Source organism: Camelus ferus, unplaced genomic scaffold (genome assembly GCF_009834535.1).
Source record: "Camelus ferus isolate YT-003-E unplaced genomic scaffold, BCGSAC_Cfer_1.0 contig385, whole genome shotgun sequence".
Classification (NCBI taxonomy): Eukaryota; Metazoa; Chordata; class Mammalia; order Artiodactyla; family Camelidae; genus Camelus; species Camelus ferus.
The window spans coordinates 485373-509462 of record NW_022589126.1 but is presented as its reverse complement, the minus strand read 5'-3'; the positions used below and the strand labels follow the sequence as shown (position 1 = coordinate 509462).

Here is a 24090-nt window from a genome sequence, read left to right as displayed (position 1 = left end):
CAGGATGAGTGTCTGTCACGTGGTGTCCTGGACGGGATCCTGGGGCAAAGGTGTGGACTCCGGGTAAGCCGCCTACCCGAGGAATGCCACTCCCTAGCTGTGGCCGCGTGGCACTGCGAGGGAAGACGCGAAGGGCTGGGAAAACCGGGGTTGGGGGACCACACGGGACCTCTGCCCGGTCCTTGAAACTCTCCTGTAACTCTAAAGCAATTCCCAAATAAAAAGTTTATTTTGAAAAGTGCCACTGGGGCTAGAGGAAGAACATGGCTTCTTTCCAGGTGACAGAACAGCCCTCCTTCCCTGACTGCAAACATCCCAGGGTGAGGATGTCACCGTGGGTGGCTCCCCAGGGCCCCCGAGTAACCATTGCCTGCACAGAAACCTGCTCTCCTGGCTCGGGGGACACAGTCCAAACTGCAGCTCTTGCAAAGCGGAGCTGCGTCCCTCAGTTTCCTTTTCCGCCTCATATTTCACTGCTTCTTAAAAGGTTTTTTTTTTAATAAGTGAAATACTAGATTTATTCAGAGAGAAATGAAATTTCCTGAATAAGGCATTTGTGTAATAACATTACTGCTGATTTGGGGTCTCTGGAAAAAAAAGTTCCGTCTGTCTATACATTTAAGCATTCATAACGGGCTGTTCAGGACACGTGTTGTGAAAAAAGAAACGAAGGCGTCCATCGCTAAAACATGCATCTCGTGACTACTTAAGATAACGTGGCTGTTTAATTAAAACTTAGACTCGAACAACACCTGACTTTTATCCTGTGGGCATGAAAGGGGAATACAGCCATGCATTTTCCCCGTTACGTTTTGCAGAATTAGACAGAATGCAGTCATACGCTGTGTTTTGTGATAATGAGAGCAATTTAATTTGAAACAAGTCAGGTTCCCTCCTCTTCCGTCCTGTGTGCGTCTCGAACTGGCAAAGCCGACTCAGTTGCTGTAATCGGTAATGATACAGCCCGTGACGGTCCAATTATTTTTTTTCGCGTTCAGCACACAATCCGAAACTGTCGTGGGGTGAGCAGGACACAGATTATGAGATTCAAGTCAAGAGAAGTGATGATTCCTGGGCAGTGCCATCGTCAGTGTCCCCCAGGTCCGGGGGGCCCCCAACATTGCCTGCAGGAGGGGAGCTCATGGCCAGTCTCTGGGCTGCTACCGCCAGCCCGGTCCCAGCCTGCTGAGGTCAGCCCCGGACCCACCCAGGGCCAGGCTGAGCTCGGGTCTCTGCACCAAGCTCACAGTCCCAGGGTGTGGAGGGGATCCCCCCCGCCAGGGCAGTAGCAATTCCCCACGAAAGAAGCAAAGGATGACGGCATCTAGGGCAGGGCCATGGGGTGGTGGATACAGCCTCCCTCCCTCGCAGACCCACAGACACGGCCCCCTGCCCACAGCCCCACCTGCAGGGCCGGAGACACAATCACAGCCCCGGGCCGGAGGGGACCCTCGATGGGGAAGGCGCTTCCGCCCTCACTTAGCGGCTTTGCAAGCCCGTCTGCAGACCCACGCCTGGCCCCTCAGAAGGGGGTCGGAACAGAGCCCCCAAGACCGAAGACCGAAGACCGAAGGGACATGAGGTGTCTGCGCGGAGAGACGTGGACCTGAGCCCGCGGAGGAGAGCTGAGGGCAGAGGGCGGGGGTGGAGGAGGCAGGGGCTCCCCCACGGGCAGTCCCTCCAGGCCCCTCTTTCGCAGGACCACAGGCGTCCCGGGGTGCCAGGGGTTTCCCCCCCGCAGCTGCACCACATCCTGCTTGTGCCTCACGCAGCAGAGCCTGCTTCGGGCTGGACTGCATCTCCTTGAAATTCCTGGGTTGAAGCCCCAGCTCCCAGAACCTCGGAATGGGCCTGTATTTGGAGAAGGGTCCTGTGAGGGGTGATGAAAGTAAAATGAGACCACGCAGGGTGCTGGGAGGGGTCCACTCCTATCTGACTGGTGTCCTCCCAGGAAGAGAGGAGGACCCGGACACCCACAGAGGGAGACCACGTGAGGACCCCGGGAGTACACGGCGTCTGCACGCTCGGGGCCAGCCCTCAGGGGAGCCCGCCCTGCCGACACCTTGGTCTCAGATCCAGCCCCCAGGACCATGAGGGGATAAACTGCTGGTCAAGTCCCCGGTCCGAGGGGCTTTGTTACTGCAGCCCAGGCTGACTGGCAACAGCGGCCCCAAAGCACAGGGTGAGCATTCTCTAATTCATTCTCTCGTTCGCTCATTCATTCCTTCACTCGTTCATTAGCGCATTCATTCACTCATTCATTCACTCGCTCATTCGTTCATCATTCACTCATTCACGTGTTCATTTATTCGTTCATTAGCTCATTCATTCACTCACTCATCCGTTCATTCATTCATTCATCAGCTCATTCATGCACTCATTCATGCACTCACTCACTCACTCACCAGAGGCTCACCCAACACCCACTAGGCCAGGCCGGTAGCAGTCATGGTGTTACGCGCTCCACTTCACATCCAGCCAGCAGAGCCTTCCAGAGGGCACAGGTGCCAGGGCTGTGCTGGGCACTGGGCCCTGGGGGCTTGTCCCTTTACCCCTCGCCCTGCAGCAGTCCCCGAGCCCAGGCTTCTGGGACCACCCAGTGAGACGCCAGGGAGGGCCTGAGTTTGGTGGCAGTGGTCCAGGCCGGGCGGGCCTGGAAGGGTCCCCGGCCTCCTCCCTGCGTGCCAGGAGGTCCCCTTCAGCATCCGCGTGACACAGGCTCACAGCCTCAGCGTGAAGGCCTCCCACAGAGGGGACCACCCGGCTTGGGAAACACCGGCCCCCTCTCCCAAGGAACGGCTCCGGTTGCTAGGGACCCTTCCCAGAGAGGCCCCCAGAGGCTGGGGTTCACAGAGGGGTGTGAAGGGGAGGCTCCCTGGAGGGGCTGGGAGTGTGCGGGGCGGGTGCCCTGAGAAGGCGGTGCCACTGGCAGACACAAGGAGGACACGGCCCGGCAAGACTGCGCGGGGACAGAGGTGAGAGCCTGGCTGGAGAGCACCAGGCCCCGGGCCGGAGGGACGGGCAGGGAGCGGCAGACAGTGGGATGGTAAGCTGGGCCCTTTCCAGTCAGGAGCCATGAGAGAATCTTGGGGCTGCACCGTGACACCTGGGCGAGCCTCCGTTTTACTATCTGTAGGGTGGGGCTGTGAAAACCGAAGTACAGCCTGCACAAGACCTCCGAACGTGCCCCTGCAGCCTCGCACCGGCCGGCACAGTGAGGGCACCGCCGGCCGCGCTGTGACGGTGTGGCCAGCACCGCTGGCTTGGGGGGGATTTGGAGGTTGGCTGGGGGCGGGGCTCAGTGCCAGGACCCTGCGAAGCTCTGGTCTGATAACCGTGCGGGGTCCCACGGGGTCTGAGGGGGACTGGGGGGACTGGGGAGGGCTGGTCCATTCTCTTGCTCCCAATTCATAGAAGTAAATACCCAAGCAGACAGACCACTGGCCTGGGGATTTGTGGTTTTGCTTTTGTGTTTTGCTTTTTTTTTTTTCGCACTTAAACAGTTATGAATTACAGAAGGAATTACTCAGATATTTTGCGTTCACTCAGCAGTTTTCCACCCAGAACCCTGAAGCACTTCGCTGACATGTGATGTGGCCGGGACTCCCACGTGGAGAAACTCCAGCGGGCTGTCCCCAGTCACTGCCGGGCAGGGCCTCCCCTGCCCTTCCTAGACTCAATCAGACGTCCTGGTTCCAGAACACCCGACAGGTCACCGGTCATTGAAGGATCTGCCCGGCCCCCGGGCCGGCAGCCTGTGTCTGCTCCTGGTCCAGACCCACGCAGAGCCCAGCTCACCTGGGAACCATGCTCGTCCCCATGACGCCCTCGCACCTCTCACGCTCCGTGTCCTTTGCACAAGGAACCGCCATTCTAGGAACTGGACCCCCGTTTCGGAGTGCTCTGGGCAGTCGCGTCATGGTCAGCTGACAGACGGCCGCTGGGAGGGACGAGGCCCTCACACATCCCTGTTGCCATCGTCAGCTGCCCCGCACGGTCCCCGCAGGGCTCGCCCGGGGCTCCAGCGCTCGGACCCTACACCCACATTAGTGTCAGTGTTACTGTGAGTGCCGTGATACGACTTTTAAACCTCCCTCAATTCTGCATCCGACGAGGTTTTCTTCATAAACCCCTGGAACCAAAAACACTTTGTGAATCCAAGTAAACCTTGTCCCCGAGCCTTAGTAGGGGCTCATCCCTCAAGAAGCTTCGAAGGAAAGGAGAACGACCCCACCCTGGGTTCTCTGGGCAGAAACGGGAGCCTGGGGACTTCGCTGCAGGGCTCAGAGCGCTGGGGTGAGGCTCTCAGGCCAGCATCTCCTGGAGATGTGTGCTGCATGGGACTCGGCCTGGGGTGCTGTCCGTGCGGCCTGACCGAGTCACTAGCAAGTAGGAGCCTGAGGGCAGGAAGACGTGACCAGAGGGATGCTGTGCGGACCGCTGCCCCCAGCCCCCGCTTCTGTCTCTGTCCACACTCACCCACGCACACACATGTTCCAGGAATCATTCACAAAATGGTACCAGTTTACAAAGAGTTGGCCAACCCAAGATTCCTTCTAAACACATGTTCCTTTGAAAATGAAACGTATGATTTCTTTATTAATAGATAAGTGCAGTGTCTCAGGAATGCAGCTGTTGCCCCGTAGCCAGGGCCGGCCTCACCCCTGGCTGATCCCCGGCTGCGGGACACCAGCAGGAGGGGCCACGCTGGGGCCAGGTCGCAGACCACCCACCCATAACACCTCCAGGACCCGAGGCAGCCGGCTTCCTGCTGATCTTACTTCCCACCTGGAGATCGTCCCTGGGCCGGACCAGTGGGCAAACCTACAACAAAGGCCAATTCATCTCACTCTTCCTCTACTCTGAGTAACTCTCTGCAGAGCCCCGCCTCTGCACCCCGTTACTGACCACAGCGTGTGTTCACGTGGGGTGGGCCCCTCTGTCTTTTCCACCCCATTGAGGGCTCCCTGGGAGCACAGCCTGGAGCCAGGCAGGATGCCTGGATTTGAAATCCTAGTGGCCAACCAATTGCTGTGTGGCTTTGGCAAGATGAATGCACCTCTCTGTGCCTCAAATGCCTGTTTTGTAAAAATTGGAAGTAATAATAGTACCAACCCGATGGGGCTGTCGTAAGCGTTAAGCATTTTCCGTGCTCTGTTTACAACGGCGTCCAGCACTCCGCAGCACGAATGTTGCCGTCACGGCCCCTCCCCTGGCTCCCCAGGGCCCGCCCAGACCTGGACGATGACCGGCACTTACTTAGGGTGGCCCAAGAGAGCGTGACAGCAGAGATCCTTGTGCCCAGGCCCCCACGTACCCACCGAAGGCAGCCTCCTGGATTGCACGCTACCTGGGCCTCGTTCACCCACCCAGAGGCCGCCACCCCTCCTGCCCGCCCGCGCAGGGGATTCCAAGCCTGCAGATCATCAAACCACACTGGGGGAGGGGCGGCTAAACCAGCAGATTCCTGAGCCCAGAGCTCAGAATTCCTGGGCTGGGGCCAGGAATGCACTTTAAAAAAAAAAAGGCCCCGTGTTTTTGTAATTACCCCACATACAACATAATTGCAAATGTTCAAGAGGAGGCCTTTGTTACCCCACAGCGTAGTAACCAGCGGTTCTTTTCTATTTAAAGACCACGCTTTATGGGGGGGAGTGGGGTGGGGAAAGCCGGCACGTTTTAAGCCAGCAGAGGAATTCAGATGGGCGTATTCCCAGCAGATCCAGGGGAGATTTCCGACCTGCCGGATTCCTCAGCCGAACCAGCCGGCTGTGCTGTGGATCAGCGCTGCCAGGGCGCCGCCAGCCCCAGCTCGCCACGTCAGTTTACACAGAAGAGGTTTAGAAGGAGTTCAGATAAATCCCCGCTTGGCCCCAAAGAGCAGGAGGGCGTCCCCAGCGTGTGCCCCCTCAACCAGCCCTGGGGAGGTCACCCCTGCCCATACCTGGCCACACCCCCCTACTTCCTGGGGTACCTGCCATGACCCCCAAACAGAAGGAGCCAGGCTGGCTTGCCCAGGGGCTGCCAGCAGCACCCCAAGGAAGCCCGGCTCCCCAGGGTTGCACCCCAAGAAACTCTGGGTCCCCCCGAGAAATCCCCAGCACTGCCCCCCCAGCACCGCCCCCCCACCGTCGACTCCAATTATTTTGTGAATTGTATTTTCATTCTCCGGAGAAAACACAGTGTCTGTGTCCTCTGCCAGGTTCTCTGTTCTGCCAACGTCGGGTGGAAGCCCCCTTGGGTCTCCCCCCCAGGTCCTGTCGTTCCCTGGAATTAGGAGCTGGGAGCCGGGCCCCGGCCTCTCCCCACCGTGCCGCCAACCACGGGGCCTGGTCCCTCGCTGTCTGTTCCAGCAGCTTCACTTTCAACTTTTTTTAACAAATGAGTAAAATAAATACCCAGCGATGTTCCCGCTTTCTTTCCACTTACGAACCCTCCAGAGTCCAGCGCGAAGCCCCCCATTTCTGCCCCAGCATCCCCAGCCCCACCCGAAGGCCTCGGTCAAGAGCAAATACTTCCTCAGAAGTCAGACACCTGAGAGATGCCCACCGCCCCTGACACAGGATGGGGGGCAGGTGGGGGGCTGGGGGGGGCCGGTGCGCCCTCTCTGGGCACATCTGGGCTGCTGCGGTTGGACCCTTGGAAGGCGAAGATCTCGCCAAGAAACTCAAGCACTTGGATAAGCTATTGATGAAAATGAAACGTTCTTACGAGCTTTGCAGGCTCCAGGATTTATTTCACATGGAGAACCCCCAGTTCTGTAAAGGGACGTGTGACAACCATCATATGCCTGCCGTAGCCTCCTGTGAGCCGGGACGTCCTCTGCCAACGTCGGGGTTCTTTGTGTATCAGTCTGGTTGAACGAAAGATCCCACTTAAAAAGCTGGTGGTGGGTGGGGATAGCTTAGTGGTAAAGTGTGTGTGCTCAGCATGCACGAGGTCCTGGGTTCGATTCCCCAGTACCTCTATTAACAAAAAGTAATAATAATAAATAAAAAATTTTAAAAACCACAATGGTAAAAAAAAGTTTGCAAAGCATTCACGAGGTTCTCACTGGTGATTCATAGGTGAGGACACCGCTGCACGGGCTACAGGCGTTCTCTGGTTTCTCCATGAGCTGGACACGCCCCTCCCCGCCTCCACCTGACCCCTCCTGCTGGGTTCCACCCCTTCCCCAGGGGCCTGCTGGGGCCGGGCCACCTGCCACCTGGACAGGGGTTACACCTTGTTTGACATCTCGGAACCAAACTTCTGCGTGTCCAACTCAGGGCTGTCCTGACCTTCGGCAAAGAGGGAACGGCTTCTGAGCCTTGCGGTCGCAACCTGAAAATGCTCAGAGAAAGAAAAAAAGTCAAAGTGGTTGTAATCAGAGACCTTTCCCCTGATGGGTCTTGATTTCAGATTTCAACTTTTACCTTCGAGGTGAAGGCCAAGAAGTGACCAAGACGTCCCTGTGATTTCGTGGGTTTAACAAACACTCTTCTGAGCACTGAATTTCGGTGCTGCCCCGGGTGCCCAGCTCCAGGCCCCACAGCCACGCTGGGGAGCCCGGGGACGCCCAGGGACCTGGGCCTACATTCCGGCACCTTCGCTCCTGAATTAAGCTGCCTCCTTTGGCCTCCACTGACCCCCAGAGGAAGGAGGTCGTTTCCTGCTTTGGAGAAACCACTGCAGGATGTGCTGTGGGCCACACAACCCGAGGTTCAGGTGCAGAGAAGCTCCCTGCAGCCTTGTTGAGAGTGAGGAGAAACCGAACAGGTGAACACCTGGGAGTGAGGCCGGAGGGAGGGGGCAGGGCACGGCCATTCAAGGACCCACACAGCCATCAGCACCGAGAAGGCGGAGACTCAAGTCCCAGTGACCTTGAGTGTCATTACACGCTCACTGCGATATATTAACATGGATATGGGCCTCCTGCAGGTGCCAGAACAGTCCCCATAAAAGGTCAAAAAGTGGGTGGTGGCCCAGGTCCTGGGACTCCCCGCCCCTTCCCCAAGGTAGCGGGAATAACCCTGCCACTTGTTAGCACATGAAGCCACCCAGCCCATAAAAACCAGCCACCCAGCACCTCCTGGCCTTTCTCTTGCCGTCTGAGTGAGATGAGATGGCCTGCACTCAATGGAGCATGTATCTCTCTGAATAAATCCACCTTCACTCAGCTGTGGCTCGCTCTTGAAGCCGCGTGAACCCCAGGACCCTCACGTGGCGGGGCGCGTTCCAGGGGCTCAGTAGAGGCCTGGGGCACGGCCCTCCTCTCGCCCCACTTTCCTGCATCACAAGGGCGCCCTGTGGGCAGGGGGCTGTCTGTGCTTCACAAGCATTAACTGGTCTTATCCTCTCAGCAGCCCCATGAGGTACATGCTGTTGTCTCCACTTCAAAGGAGGGAAACGGAAACTCAGAGAGGGTGGGTTTGGACTCAGCCTGCCCTGACTCTCCAGGGGCACCGTGAGGGGCCGTGTGACTGAGGCTGGATCTGCCCACTTAAAGTGATGCTTCACAGCTGAACTGTCCATCGACAGAGGACTGGATAGAGAAGATGTGGTGTATTTATACAATAGAATACTACTCAGCCATAAAAAAGAGTGAAATAACGCCATTTGCAGCAACATGGATGGACCTGGAAATGATCATTCTAAGTGAAGTCAGTCAGACAGAGAAAGACATATGATATCACCTATATGTTGAATCTAAAAAAAATGATACAAATGAACCTGTTTACAAAACAGAAACAGACTCACAGACATAGAAAATAAACTTATGGTTACTGGGGGAAATGGGGTGGGAGGGATAAACTGAGAGTTTGGGATCTGCAGATACTAACTACTACGTATAAAATAGGTAAACAACAAGGTCCTACTGTACAGCACAGGGAACTATATTCAATACCTTGAAATAACTATAATAAAAAAGAATATGAAAAAGAAAATGTGTATATATAACTGAATCACAATGCTCCACACCAGAAACGAACACAACATTGTAAATCAACTATACTTCAATTAAAAAAAAAAGTAATTTTAAAAAATGATGCTTCAAAGAATTTTCTTAGCAGAAGATTTTGCTCAAACTGTCTCAAGTTATATGGGAAAGACATGCTCACACATAGAAAAATATGCTTAGAAGTAATCTTGGAAGAAGATGCTGACAGTGATAACCTGGGTTATCTCTGGGCAGTAGGAAGACTGACAATTGTTGACCTCATGTGACACTTCAATTTTTTGGTATTCCATCATGGGCTTGGACTGCATTCCTAGTGTGAAAAAAAGATGACATTTTCCAGTATTTTAAAAAGCTGTATCCTTTTGGGTTGGGCCCGTGAGCCTCGGAGACCCTGGAGCCCAGAGCAGGGGGCGACTGTTCTATGTCTCGTGGTCCCTGTGCAAGTTCCCCCAGCTCCTGCCTGATCAAACGTGGAGACGGTTTGCTAAGCAAAGCAGATCTCACGTCTCCCAACAAAAGTGACAAGACGCAGCCTTCTCCCCCGGCCGGCTCCCGCCGCATAGCTGGGATGCCGAAAGGCTCCCAAGCAGCATGGAAGGTTCCAAGGACCAACCTGGACGTCAACCTCTGAGTAAACAGTGTTGCTTTGCCAACATTCCTTTCTGGAGTGAATCTTCCAAGTCCTTCCTGCTGTTCGGTCTCCAGCCTCTGCCCAGCGTCAGGCCCCGTAAGGCCCTGCGGTCAGCGACGCATGGAGGGGCGGGCAGCAGGAGCCTCCTTCCTATACGGAAGGAACCTGGATTCTGCCCGCCCCTCTGTGTTGAAACGTGTGAGGTTGCCAGGTCAGGGTCATATTCACATGGTCCTCGACGCACCTCTGGGGGCGTGGCTGTCCCCCTTCACGTGTGTTGAGGGGGACTGGAAGTTTGAGGGTTCGACTTCAGAATTCCAGCACAGGAAGGCGCCTGCTCCCTCCAGCGTCCTGTCTAAAACGGCATCGGACCTGAGGGGCGGGCAGACCAGGTGACCACGTGGTGTGAGGTGCTGAGCTCAGGGGGGCCCTGGCCAGGCCCAGAGGAGCTCAGGGAGGTCAGGGGATCCGGAAGAGGGGTAGGGCTTTCCAGGTGACCCACGCGGGGATGGCTCTGGGGCAAGTGAGGCGTGACACACCCAGAAGCCAGCAGGAGACCCCTCCTGTTGGCTCGGCAACTTTGCTTTCCGCGGGACTTTTGTCTTCTTGCTGAATACAGGCACGCCTCGGTCAACGGTGGTCACCGCAGAGGTGACAGTCAGCATCCCCGGCAATCACGTCTGCGCCTGACTCGGGGACCGATGTGCCAGGATCCCCTGCCAGGTCCCAAATCACTTTGATTTCACTGTGTCACTGCTGCTGAGGCTCCGGGCTGTCTCTGTCTGCTTTGTCCGCGTGGGGAGCCATGGAAACCAGGCGGTGGTGTCACCCTGGACACTGCTTCCACTTGGAGCTCACGTGGCTCGAGCCGCAGAAATGGGCACGCGCTGCCCATCGGGGCTTTACCTTTCATCCGGAGAGCCAGCTGTGGGGCGTTGACTGGTGGCCCGTAGGCCTCCCCCAAGGGTCGGGGCAGTCACCCCCGGTCTTGATCGTGGTGGTCAGTGAAGGCTCACTTCTGTCCAGTTAGTGGTCAGTTAGTAATTTAAGGGAGACTTCCTTAAATGCCTGACACCAGCATCATGAACTACCCTGCCAGTCTCTGCAGATTGGCTATGCGTTTGGACAGCCCGGGGACGGTGGGGCTGGACGGGCACTGCGAGGGAGCCTTGGCTTCAGCCAGCCCAGCCCAGCCCAGGCTGGGACACAGGACTGCCCACTCCGGGGGCCCCGGGGAGGGACACACTTATTCTTGCTGGCTGCACCGGGGAGGGCGAAGTCCGGAGAGGGTGCAGGACTGAGCAGAGCGAGGTCACCAGGGCATGAGGGTGGACGGACAGACCCATGCCTCAAACAGGGTCATCTTAACGAGCAGGCTGAAGCCCACGTCTTCCTTCCTTTGTCCCTTCCCTTCTCTCTCCCCTCTCCATCTCCTCCTCTCTCTCCTTCTTCTTTTTAAAAAAAAGCCTTTCAGTCCAAACATGGTACAGATGCCAAATATTGACTCAGAAGGAATGTTAACGTTAGCTTTTTCACTGCCGGGAATTCATTAGACGCAGACCGTTTTTCGATTTTTCTCTAAAGCTCTGGAGCATTTGTTTTAAGTCTTGTTCTTTTTTTTTCTTTTCCCAACTTTTTTAGCACTTTTATGGCGGTAGGGTTCCTGTACAGTAAACCACACATACTTCAGGTGTATAATTTGATGAATCTTGATAAATGTAGACACTCATGGAACCACCACCACAATCAAAGCAGCTAACATTTCCATCTCTGCTCAAGACCAATTTATCCCTTCCCACTGCCTTTACCCCCCCGGTATATATATTTTTTAAGTCTTTTTTTTTTTTTTTTTTAACAAATGAGATGGGAAGTGTCCGAGGGCAGACCCACACAGATTAATACTCCATGCTCCATCTCTGAGAGACAAGAAGTGAGAACGTGAGGCCGCCGCCACCAGCAACCATGCACTTGGCTGTTTGGAAAAACCCAGCCCTGCTCCACCTTTGCAAATCCCCCTGGGCCGTGTGGTCGAGGTCGGGCGTGGGGAGTTTTCTAAGATCAAAAGCAGCTGTTTCTCTAACTACGCTCAGTTTCTTGTCATAAGCTATGGTGGAAAAGAATCTGAAAATAGAGGTATATTTACGTCGACGTGTAACCGGGTCGCTGTGCTGTACACCCGAAACTAGCACAGTAAATCAGCTACACTGCAAGGAAGGATGAAATGTGGAAACAGAGCAGCTGTTCGGTCTGACTTAACCATCAGGCTGAGTCAGGTACCCAGACTTGCCTTCCTAGACTGCCCTCCCACTTACGTCTCCAATGCCTCTGTCTCGTTGGCTTTGCTTTTGTAGCTGCGGCCGAAAGAGATCTGCTGAGTGTCTTCAGCAACTAGATGAGCAAATTCAGACTCAGTGGGCACAGCGTCCAGCTTACACAGCCCAGTAGTGGGACGACCATTCTCAGACCTGGCATGTGCGAGTCTCACTCTCTGCCCTGTTGGAAAAAGCACAGCTTCTCAGGCTTTACGTGCACACTTTGCAGAAAAATATGTTACAGCAACAACCTGGATCCGGGCGAGAGACCAAGCAGCACTCGGAAGGTTGGAGAACTCAGGTTTATTACACCAGCAGGCCCTCAGGAGTTAACACCCCAAGCTCCGGACCCCGTCTGCAGGTTTACACAGGCCTTTATAGGTGCCAGTTTACACTTTGCAACATCATATGCAAATGAGGTATAACAAAAGTTGACTAATTAGGAACAAACTTTGTAGAAATGGACCAATCAGGAGGGAGAGAAATAACAAATCAGGAGGGAAAGAAATAACCAATCAGGAGTGAGGGAAATGGACCAATCAGGAGTGAAGGAAATAACCAATCAGAAGTGAGCTCAGGGAACCAATAGAATTTTAGGGGTAAGTAAGCTGGTTCAGAGGCAAAAAGTGAGACAGAGCTGCTGGGCCAGGGGACCGGGTGGTGCCGGCAGGAGAGCAGTGGCCCTGCCTGGGGTCCTGCCGGTCTTTTTTATGGGGCTTCCCGCCTCACACTCATATCACCAGGGGAAGGGGTCGTGTTGAAACACAGATTCTGACTCCCGAGGTCTGGGCTGGGACCTGAGATCCTGAATTTCTAACAAGCACCTGCCGCTGGTCTGGAGGCCGGGTCTGAGCAGATCAGGATGGAGACGGGAAATGGCCATCCCCAGCGGGTCTCGTGGAGGCGAGGTTGCCCACGGGTGGTGGGGCTGAGATGCAGAAACCACGTGACCTGGAACACGAAACAAACACGGCCAGAGTCACAGGCTTTCCGGGTCCTGTTCGCTCCGTCAGGAAGGCACCCTAAGTTCCAGTGCGCCTCCTCGACCAGGTTGTTTTTTTTTTGTATGAAAGGAGCGTTTGTTCTGACTGGAGCAGGATGATTCTCCAACACATTAGCCTGCCATCCTCCTGGTCTGCCGGCTTTCTGAACAAAGTCGCTCTGCCTTGCCCCAACACCTCGTCTCCCGATTTACTGGCCTGTCGTGCGGCGAGCAGGACGAGTCTGGGCTCAGTAACATGTTGGGGACGCTGTTGCCGGGCAGTGGGCTCAGGAGAGCAGGAGATTGCTGAGCAAAGGCAAGACAGCCCCTCCGTGTGCCCATAAGTCAAGGGGAGACCCGGGAGGTTCTGCAGGGCAGTGGCTGCTTCCATCCATCAGGGGGAGGACCTCAGTGGGCAGGGGGCCCTCTGCTCCCTCAAGGGCAGCTGTCCTGCTGTCCCCGTGGGAGTCAGCCAGCCGGGGGATGGACCGGTCAGGGCCCTGTGTGAGCGGAGCGTGAATGTCTGTGTATGTAGCACCGGGCTGGGGAGAGTGGGAACGGAGGGTCCCCAGGTGCCCGCTGACCCCACGCCGCCTCCCCTCTGCTTGGCCACTGGCCTGTGTCCTCAGCCACGTGATCCAGAGCCACCCACAGCGTGTGGAGCCGCCAGCAATGCACCGAGGTCTGTCTCTGGGGCGGGCTGGCCAAATGGTGGCTGTGACTTGGGCAAACATTAAAACAGAGTCTCCCTCGGGCCCAGCTGAGCTCGTGGGAAATCCAAAGGAGTTGGTACCAGCGCCAGGGGACACAGCGAGTGGTTGCCTTTCCCGCCCCTCTTCCGCAACCCGGGGCTGCACTCTCTGGGGTCAGGAGACGAGAGGGCAGGGCCGGTCCAGCCTGCTGCTTCCTGCCCCAGGGCCTTGCTTCGGGGGCTTTGCTGCCACCTCGCCAGGGGAGTGCCTGGTCTCAGTGGTCTTCATTACCCAGAGGAATCCGGGAACGTGGGGTTAAGGCATTGTTGGAAGCAAACCCAGTGCTGGAAAGGGACTCAGGTTCTGTGAGGGTCCCTCGTGTTGCTGGGAGGGTCCTGGCTCGCTTCACCCATCAGTTTCACCCTGAACGGAGCGATGGATCATTTGCTTGGTAACGTCAGCATTTACTGAGCATGTGCTGTGACGTTCGCTGTGCAAGGCCGGCCCCCAAATCAGGCAAGACAGACACGGAGGAGAGCCAACTCTCATCCCTGCTCTGAACAGACTCACAGCCCAGACCCCAAAACTGTCTTCATTTCCCAAAAGAGCCTTCATTGCAGAGGCTGCCTTTGATTTTTGAGAAATTCTGTCTTCAGTGCTTCATGACCAAAAAACCCTGAAGAACGGTCCTTGTCTTACCGTCTTTGAGAGTTTCCCTGCAGCCAGGGGGGTGCGGGCCCAGGAGGCCGGTTCACGGGCTGGGAGGGGACATCCTGTTCCGTTTGTCTTCCAACGCTGGCCTATTTTAGTCCCTAAAATGTCAGTCATTCCACTGAGGTTTCGTAATTAGAGGGTCCCAGCCGGCCCTGCACTCATCTTCTGACAAGGGAGAGGAGCTGGTCTGGTTTTGGATTATGAAACAGCCAAAAAAAAAAAAACCCCAAAACACTGAGAACAGAAATGACTACAAGTGCATAATTTCCCAGGCAGGCCCACGGGGACCGGAGTGATGGGAAAGTCTCAGACACGCTGGGGGGCCCTCGGTTCCGCGTTCCTCGCTCCACCCAAGGCGGATGTGTGGGTTCGACGTCTCAGAGAGACTTTTCGTCAGACCCCACCACACGAGATGGATGGGTTTTCTCTCCCAGGCTTCTCCCTTGTTATTGTTGAGAAGGTTGCAGTCATGTCTCCATCTGACACGGCCACCCAGTTCATCGATACATTCGGGGTGGTTTGAGACGAGGAGCACGTTGCGTTTTGAAAGAAAGCAGTCAATGATTCACCTCTCTCTCCGCCCCCAGGAAAACTGAAAAAAAAAGAAAAATATTTCAGGAGAGAGAAAACTTCCTAAAATGCAACTCAAGGTTCTGGCCCCAAATGACCTCTCTGGTGACCGTGGGTAAACTTGTGGGTTTCTGCTTCTCTGGAAGGTCAAAAAGAAAACCTTCCACAGGCCCCCGCTGGAGCTAACTTCTAAAATTGATTTAAATTTTACTTTTTTAATTGAAGTGTAGCTGATTTATACGGTTAGTTTCAGGTGTACAGCAAAGCGATTCGTCTTACGCACACACACATGCATATTTACACATCCATTCTCAGTTTCTTTTCCATTGTAGTTTATTACGAGAAATGGAACGTAGCTCCCTGCGCTCTCCGGAGCCAACCGCGAGTGACCGTCCCTGAGAGTCACTGAGGGCAGGGTCAGGACACAGCTTCCGGCTTCCACCCTGGACCTTCTGAATTAGAGCTGCTGAGAGTGGGGCCCAGGAGGGGCATTTTTAAGTGGTTCCCCGGGGTGACTTCAGAGTCTAAGGACTTTAGAGTTGCTGGTGTCAATGCTGGGCGGGTGGGTTTGCGCGGGGGCTGGGCTTCACCCCGCCTGTGCCCTTGAACTCTTGATTCCCCATCAGACGGCACCGGGAGTCTGAGGCGATGGCTCCGCCCTGGCTTGAGTGGAGTCCAGACCGTCCGAGGCTCCCTGCGGAGTGGAGGCTCTCGGAGGCTGCTGGGGCGGGTCGAGAGGTGGACAACCCAACCTGAAGGGGCTTCCAGTGATGAATGATGGAACAATTTCAGTGTCAGAAAGGAGAAAAGATTTCTCTGGACCAGACCCATCAGTGGCTTTAAAATCCTTGGGTTCACCCGTGGTAAGAAGTGGAAACTCACCGGTCACTCCAAGGACGCTCGACAACCTACACATTTTAAGCAGGAATCCTGTATTTATGCTGCGTCCCTCTGGGTGACTGGACGGCCGGATGTCGGCACCTCTAAGGAAGGGACCGTGCTCGTGGTCTCTGCTGTCTCCTCAGACCTTGTGGGGCCCTGTGTTTGTCAGGCCAGGACAGCGAGGCGTTTCTCCACCAGCAGAGCAGCCTTGCCTCCACATCGTGATTTCCTTGTCCACCTGCGGGAGCATCCGCTCCGAACTCCCACTGCGAAGCCTGGTTGGGGTGGACCCTCAGTAGCTGTGCGGGTGGCTGGGGCCCCGCATCCCCCTCTCGGGGTGGGGGCTTGGGGGGGTGGTCAGTTCCTAACTTCACGGACAGCCCCTCTCTCTGGTTTTGCTGGACGGGCTTCATCGCGAGAGGGTCACGCTTTGCGGAGGAGGGGGCTGTGTCTGAGCCTAAATGACCTTGGAAGGCGGGTGGGGACCAGGTTCACGTCCCGGCTCGGATCCCTCCCCGAGGAGGGACAGACAGCAGCATGGCCTTGGAACACCAGAGCACTGGGTGCCTTTCCCTCGCCTCCAGGGGGTGGGGGCCCCTGAGGGCGGGAGCTCGGCCCGGCCCCCCTGGAGCCCAGACCCCAGCTCCCTCTCCAATGTTTCCAAACTGAGCTGACATGACAGCTGAGGCCCCCGTCAGCTGCCTGGGGGCCCCTGTGTCCACTGTCCCCCGGCCCTGCTCCTGGGCAGGGACCCTTATCCAGGGGCGTGGGTGCCAGGGGCACTGCCAGACTGTCGCCCTGTTCCCATGGGAAGGAGTGCAGGCCCCCCCATCGGTGCAGACCCCTCCGTCAGCTGCCTCACCTTCACCCCACAATCATCACTGAGGCTCACACCCTCCTTGCCAGGTGCTCATGCGGGCACCCGTCTCACCGAGACCCTCTCAAAACCCTGGGACGTGAGCGGGGCGTGGAGTTGACCCCCCTGCACAGAGCAGAACTGAGGTCAGAGAGGCGCTGTCCGTGGTCACTGGGCCAGGCCGGCCACCCCGCAGCACACACTCTGGGTTTCCTGCCAGGCCTACGTGACTGACCACGGGCGCACAGAGATGACCCCTGCGAGCCCTCACCAGCAACCCCCCCCCAAAATCCCCAAGGCCACCGGGCTCCAGGAAGTCACGTCTGGATGTTTACGGCTCCTCTCAGAAGACCTCCTGTCCTGATGTAATCCCCTCCACACAAAACCTCAGAATGATCCCATGTGAATTATGGACCGAAGGCCTGAGTCACAGGAACGCTGCAAAAACAAATCGTAAGTCATCGAAGGTATTTCGGACAAATGTACGCTGTCGGCCCCAGCGAGACCCTTCGGAGGCTCCGGGAGATTTCAGGCTTTAAAAGCACTGCAGGAATACTGACCTCTTTCCCTGGAACACACAGCTTCTCGCTGTTTCCCTCGTCCTCTGCCTCGTCGCTCAACTTTAAGACGACGGAAATGAGACTCAGAGTGAAACGTGGAGCCCCTTTTTCTGTGTGTCTTCGGTGAACCTGAGGCTTCCCGGGGTCACCCTGGGAGCCCTAAGCCCTTTGGGGCGGCTCGGGTTTGCGGTCTCACATAAACGCGAGCCCAGTTCCAGGCCAGGCTGACCTGGGCGAGAACAAACGGGCGTCGTCAGAGGAATAGTGTGCGTGCCTGGCCCTGGTGACCCAGTCCCTCCCTCTTACCGCCGGCCGGCTTCAGCCCCACGGCCGTCTCCACGCCAGGTGCCCGGAGACTGGACCTGGTGATTCCCTGAGCCCCTCCAGGCCACCACCCACCCGGACACAGCCTGCTCCTTCCCCGGTGACGTTCTTATTTTATGCAGCCGCCCCCCCACCCCCGGGGGCTCTAGAACGTTCCACATGCACACCTCCCGTCACCCCCAGTCCACGGGCTCCAGGCATCTTCCCTTCCCGGGTGTGTCCCCTCCACCACCCCCAGGACCCACCTGCGTGGTGCCCGCCTCACCTGGAGACGGGGGGAGGGTCCCCGGGTGTGAGCGCCATCGTTCGGGGGCCCAGAGCTTCAGGAGGGAGCAGAGAGCCAGTCCCCGCGTCCTGCTCGGCCTGGAGTCCTGAGCTGGTACTTACGGCGAGCCTGGGGTTCTGGATGAACTGCCTGTAAGTCACCTCGTCTCGCAGGAGGAATTAGCGCAGCGCTGAATGAGAGCTACAGCTTTTGGGGCAAAATCACTGCATTTGAATTATTAAAAAGTGAGTCTATCAAAATCCCAGGGGACGGGTCAGCTCATTTCTATGAGATGACACGTACGCTGAGTATGTTTTTAAAGTTATCTCTGCCATTCCTTTCACATTCATGTTTGAAAAGACCGCAGCTTCCTTCTTCCAGTGCTGTGTTCGCTTCTGGTGCACAGCACAGGGACGCAGTTTATCGCACACGTACATCCCTGTTCACACGCTTTGTCTCTAGAGGCCATTGCGCGGTATGGAATACGGACACCCTTGTTGTCTACGGGGCTGGCCGCCCCGCCGTCCCCGTCTGTTGCTGCAGCCGTCAGGGCTACAATCACAACGCGGTGGAGCATTCGCGTCTCCATGTTCTGCAGCCAGGGCCTGAAAATAGACGCAGGGACTGAAAATTACAGGACGTCGGTGAAATTCTAGGCCTGCCGAGGGTCCTGGAGGCCCGGCCCGCCCTCACAGAGTGTGCAGGAGTCAGAGGCGGCCAGGCACCTTTGCCTGCGGAAGAATCGGGAGCCGTGTGCCCCTCGAAGGCTGACCCCCTGACACCTGCAGCAGGCTGTGTCACCGGGCACCGCATGGCACCAGGATCCCTGGGCAAAGCCAGCCTCGGGGCTCGGGGTGTGGGGTCTGTGTGGGCTGTGAGCTGCTGGCCTCAGCCCCGCCATCAGCTCCTGGGCTTGGCAGGCGCAGGAAGACAGGGTACCTGACCGCAACAACGGAGGAAGGAGGCCCCGGGAGGCGGTGTGATGCCAGGACGGTGTTATCTGTGCCGACAGGGAGGGAGGGAGGGTGAGCCCGAGGTGGGCGGGTGTCTGGCCTTCTGGACCGCTGTCGCTGTCTCTGGGCCTGGGAGGCGGTTACACAGGTATGTCCACTCTGGGATAATTCAGTAGGGTTTTCTGTGCCCTTTTCGGTGTGGTTGTTTATCCGTGGAGGTTTGAAAGAAATCCCAGAGCTGTAGTAAAGCCAGAGGGGAGGTGGGACCTCCCGGGGGGCAGGATGGGGTTCCCACCAGCCTGGGGAGGACAGGGCTCAGAGCTGTGCTGTTTGTTCAGAGAACAAGTTGCACAAAAGGAACAGGAACTCAGCAGGGGCTCAGACGACAGGTGATTCTCGGCATCACGAGGCATTGTCTCCCGTCTACTCTGCAGACTCCCGGAGGCTCGGCCTGGGTGATGCCCGTGTGCCAGGCGGGTTCGCTGCCCGAGCAGCTCTGTTCCCCCAGGAGAACTCCCCACAGAGGGAGGAGAGACGCGGTACGTGAATTAACAGCGATGGATACAGACACCAATGTCATCGAACCTGAACTGTGTGGCACGTCGGGGGAAAGCTCCCTGGAACCTGAATGAGATCCTACCAACAAGAAACACTGAACGCTTTGGAGCAATTGCGCTGTAGACAGAGAATTCATGCACGTGAAGACTCACCAGGTCCAGGAGCCGCGCCGTCGTGAAGATGAGGTCCCGGGACGGTCAGACGGCCTTGAGTTGGATGGGCCCTTCCTGTGCTTGGTCACATGAATGCATCACACAGAGCAGAGGCAGGCGGGGCGGGCCTCCTCTCTGGGATGCAGAGAGAAGCGAATGAGAGGGGCCACCAGCTTTCTTCTTTATCCCTCCTGGATTTTTAACGACTTTTTAAAGACTGGATGCTCATCTTAGTCGTCAGACATCCCTAAGGGGAGAGAAAATAGACTTTGTATTTCTGAAAAGCAACATGGAACTGGCAGGCATCCAGAGCTTTAAATCTGACAGAATAATTAGCCTCCTGCAGAACTTGACAAAAGCGATTAAAAAAAAAAAACACGAGCAGAGACTTATGTACAAGGAAGTCTTGCTTCTTTGGCTCTGACCCTGGGCTCTGTTTCCTGGGCTCAGTCGCGCTGGTTCTGCACCTTTTGTAAAAGAACGTTGCCTCGAGCCTGAAACACACAGGAGAGCCCATCCTCAAGGCTCTGGCCTTTAAGGGTGTAACAGTTTTCCGTACATACAGAGATAAAAAGTTGCGGAACAGAGACTAACACTTGCCTTGTGGGAGGTTTGCAGGGGCACCATGACCTGACCCATGGGGACAGACGTAAGAACAAAGGATTCCTGCAGCAAGAAGTTTGCAACAACCAGCCACACCCCCTCCCCTTTTAGCATAAAGGAGCCTGAATTCTGACTCGGGGAAGATGGTTCTCCAGGACGTTAGTCCCCCATCTTCTCGGTCTGCTGGCTTTCCGGATAAAGTTGCCATTCCTGTCCCAACACCTCAGGCCCAATTGGTGGCCTGTCGTGAGGGGAGCAGAATAAACGTGGACTCGGTAATAGTCTCCATCATATTTTAGCTGCTAACATTCCCAACTTTTTTTTTCCCTCTCCCCCACCCTGAAACAGACTGGGTGCATTTTCAGAATATGCAAAAGCAGAGGGTCCCTGCATGCTTGTGTCAGCGGTGGGGTTGCAGCCCGGCCCTCAGGCCCCGTCCCTCAGGCCCCGTCCCTCAGGCCCACCTGCAGGGCCCAGCTGGCCTCCAGCTTCCGGTTCCCTACTTTCGGTCTCGCTGCTCACTTCATTCTTAGCCTGAGTTTGATGCTTCCTCTTAGTGACATGCAAATTTCAAGCTGCCGCAGGTGTCTGGAAAGTTACCACCCCAGCGAGTCAGCTGTGAGGCCGGGATGGCGTGGGGGTTAATTTTTTTTAACTGTCTTGACTATAAGTTTTGAGTTTTCCTGTTGTCCTGTAAGGGGGACATCCTTTGAGGGGGGTGCTGGCAAGAAATTTGGGCTTCAGCCCTGTGCTCCCTCATCTGGAAAGTGGGGCCCAGGCACGCGCCCTCCTCGCCAGGCTTCTTAAGGGCCTGAGCGCCTTCTGCATACCGGAGGCTGGGGGTGTGGGTCTAGCAGGGAAGGGACAGGGTTCCAGAGGCAAACGGGCAGGGACCATGGTGGAGGAATGGGCGAGGTCTGGGAGGAAGGTAGAGAGGAGGTGGCGACCCGGTGCTGGGGGACACACCGCTCCAGGCAGCGGTGGATGGGCCGGAGTCTCCCAGGATGGGGTCCCAGGCTCCTTTGTATCAGCACAGGGTGGATAGACGCGGGAGGCTGAGAGAGGCCGTGCACTTGGGGCTGGGCCGGGGACCCGCGGACAGCGTTGCATGTGGGACAGGGAAGGAGCGCGGTGCACGTGGCTCCCGGGACCCCTGGTTTATCGGTGAGGCTGAGTGACCTGAGACTTGCAGCCGGCACTGGTTTGAAGAGCTTTCTCCGTGCTGCAGAGCGCAAGCTAGAGATACAATGTAGGTTGTGACAGTCGGTCCCACCGCCGGGACGCCTTTTGCGTCCCCACCTGGGCTGACCTGGGCTGTCATGGGAGGGCACTTCTGCTGCCGGTGCCTGGCGTGGACTCTGGCCCGGCTCTGCCCTCGAGTGAGGAGGCGGTGGCGACGGCTGGTTGCCGGGATTCAAGTCAGGATGACGGGGGTCGTCGGCAAGGACCGTCTGGGGAAGCAGTCCGCATTATGTGCACCACTGGGGACCTATGATGGCAGCCCCCGCTGGCCCCGCTGGGACAAGCTGGTGTTGAGGAAATGGCACACGATGCTTAGGGACCACGTGTCTCCGGGGGCCTGTGAAATCCGTAGTGGGATGAGCCTCCCCCTGCCCCAGCCCCGGGCCTCCCCTCTTCTCCCACCCTCACCCCCCACACCAGCTTGGATGCTTGTTTTTAAAAACTCAGGTTAATAACAAGGGTGGAGCCTTGAGGGGCCAGGTGCTTAGGTCTGTCACGGACGGAATGCCTGTGTCCCCCAGGTTCATAGGTTGAAGCCCGACCCTGAGTGTGATGAGGTCATGGGGGGGCCCTGATGGGGTTAGCGCCCTTTGAAGAAGAGGAAGAGACACCAGCTCTCTCTCTCCCCCTCTCTCCCTCCCCCGTCCCCACCCCTGCCAGGAGAGGACACCAGGAACAGGGTTCTCACCAGGAACTAAGCCTCCCGGCACCTCGATCGTGGGCGTCCAGCCTCCAGAACGGTGAGGAGTCAGCAGTCAGTGTTGGCTTGTTGTCGTGACCCGAGCAGACGGATACAGGGTCTGATTCCAGGGAAGAAAGGTGCCTTCCTCCGGCTCCACCCACGCCTGATCCAAACTGGGGAAAGAAGGACTGAGACTCATTTGAATGCAAAGCTCCCCCCTCTCCGCAGGCTGACACTGGAGACTTTCTGAGTTAAAGCATCTTAACAGTCTAAGATGTGTTGCTGGCCAGTGCCAGCAGGTCAGAGACCACACACCTGTGTCCCCGGGTTAAACGACGCGGGAGACAGGTTCCCTTGAAATCCGTGCATTTAACTTGGGTTCAGTTTTGTTCCCTCGTTCTTCTAGGAGAATTATAAATGTTAGTCTCACCCGGTTTGGAACCACACCTTGGGAGTGAGTAACAGCTTCCTGGCTTCAGTTCAGCCGGGTTCCCGCCACGGCCCCTCCGCAGGCCCCTCCGCCTGCGCTCGGTCCTGCCTCCGAGAGGGTCTCCGGGCTGAAGCTGGCCGTCACTCACATTCACAGCCCCATCTCCTTATTCCTCTGTATTTTTCAGAGAGGGGGAAAAAATCGCTTTGATGCAAGAGTCAACTTCCAAAACTATTCAAAGCACGCCGAAAGTCAACAGACTTCTGCCAAAGAATGCAATGATCTCAACATTTTGTGCTTAATTTATGAAAATAAATCCTGGTCTGGAAAAGATACCTTGATTTGTTTCTCTTGGACGGTGGACGCGCGAGGACGAGGGTTTAAGAGAGACCGCGGCCCGGCACGTTTTAGCTGGTGGCCTCCACTACGAAGTCCGTGCCTAACTGGCCATTTTACGAAGCTCGTTACTGGGATGGTTGGAGAAATGACTGCTGAAAAAAAACTCAACGTGCTTCAGAATCGAACCAAACCGAACCAGAAGGCTACCAGAGGCAGCAGCTTGGTCTCCGGCCTTGCTCTTGGAAATGCGTGTGTGGGGAGGGTACAGCTCAGTGATGGAGTAGTGTGCTTAGCACGCACGAGGTCCTGGGTTCGATCCCCAGTACTTCCATTAAAAATAAATCTGATTACCCACCCTTCCCCCCCAAAAAAAACCAAGAAAGAAAGAAATGTGTGTGCATCACGGAGGACAGGTGGGGTCTGTTGTCCTGTTCCCTGACCTCACCATCTAGGACCAGCCCTCAGTGGCAGGAAAGGGGCAGATGTCTCCTGCAGGTGGCCTGTTTCAGGGGCTGGGACCCCTTGCTAGTCTGAATGCTCCCCCTCCCCGTGATCCCAGAGCCCTTCACGCAGAGCCAGGGCCATCGCCAAGTTCTCTGGGCTGGGGAGTTCAAGGAGCAGGTAAGCTGGGCAGGGCTTTGAGGTGCTGCCACCCACTCTGTGCCAGGAAGAGCCTGACGTGGCCCTGGGGGCGGGTGCCCTGCCCACACCATCGCCCTCCCTCCCAGCAGAAAAGGAGTCACAGGGCTTTCGGGCTGGGAGGAGGCTGTGTTTAGGCCCAGGCACCACCCCGAAGGGATTCCAGACAGCCAGAAAAGGGGAGAGAGACGCGGGGCCTGCCAGTGCGTGGCAGGCGAGCGCACAGAGGGGCTCTGTCCTGCGCTGGGCTCACCTGGCTGTCAGAACCCAGGGGTCTTCCCCGCAACCCCAGCCACAGAGGCGCGTCCCGGGCCCGGGCCTGGAGCAAGTCGCTCACACATTTTATTAGTCCCGGCAAAGCCATAAACCGTCCCCTGGAATGCCACACTGCCCCCACCTCCCTGGCCCCCGACAGCCAAGCCTGAGCCTGCAACCAGCTGGCAAGTCCAGGGCAGGCCACCTTCCCTTTGTTTTTATTACTCATTTAAAAAAAATTTTTTTAAACTGTTTTTGCTTTATCCCATCTCTGGGGAGAGAGGTAATCAGGTTTATTTATTTATTCACGTGACGGAGGGACCGGGGATGGAACCCAGGGCCTCGTGCGTGCTAAGCAGGCCCTCCCCCTTCCTTCAGTTTCAGCGGGAACGTCTCGGTTCACTGTGATGTCAGTTGTTCACGGTGGAAACTTCACTAAGGACCGAAATCAGGGGACACAAAGCGCAAGATCACTTGTACTAGTACGTACATCCACGAGCAAACGCTG

At 56.6% G+C, this 24090-nt stretch overlaps 2 long non-coding RNA genes across 9 annotated transcripts; both read right to left on the bottom strand.

Moving 5' to 3' along the window:
- Positions 1-6724: 6724 nt before the first annotated feature.
- LOC116662590 lies at positions 6725-9662 on the bottom strand. Its single transcript, XR_004318576.1, has 3 exons — positions 9555-9662; positions 7225-7323; positions 6725-6853 (listed from the first exon to the last, which is right to left on the bottom strand). It is a non-coding gene; the product is annotated as an uncharacterized LOC116662590 (long non-coding RNA).
- Positions 9663-12487: 2825 nt separating this feature from the next.
- LOC106728900 lies at positions 12488-22907 on the bottom strand. Of its 8 annotated transcripts, XR_004318567.1 has the most exons (11): positions 22686-22905; positions 22367-22523; positions 21926-22092; positions 21305-21574; positions 20460-20583; positions 19790-19886; positions 19393-19639; positions 17730-18334; positions 17141-17369; positions 15725-17018; positions 12488-15603 (listed from the first exon to the last, which is right to left on the bottom strand). It is a non-coding gene; the product is annotated as an uncharacterized LOC106728900 (long non-coding RNA). The 8 variants fall into 8 exon arrangements; XR_004318565.1 differs by having other exon boundaries at positions 12488-17018; positions 17710-18334; positions 22686-22907; XR_004318562.1 differs by having other exon boundaries at positions 12488-17018; positions 22350-22523; positions 22686-22906.
- Between the last annotated feature and the right edge of the window lie 1183 nt (positions 22908-24090).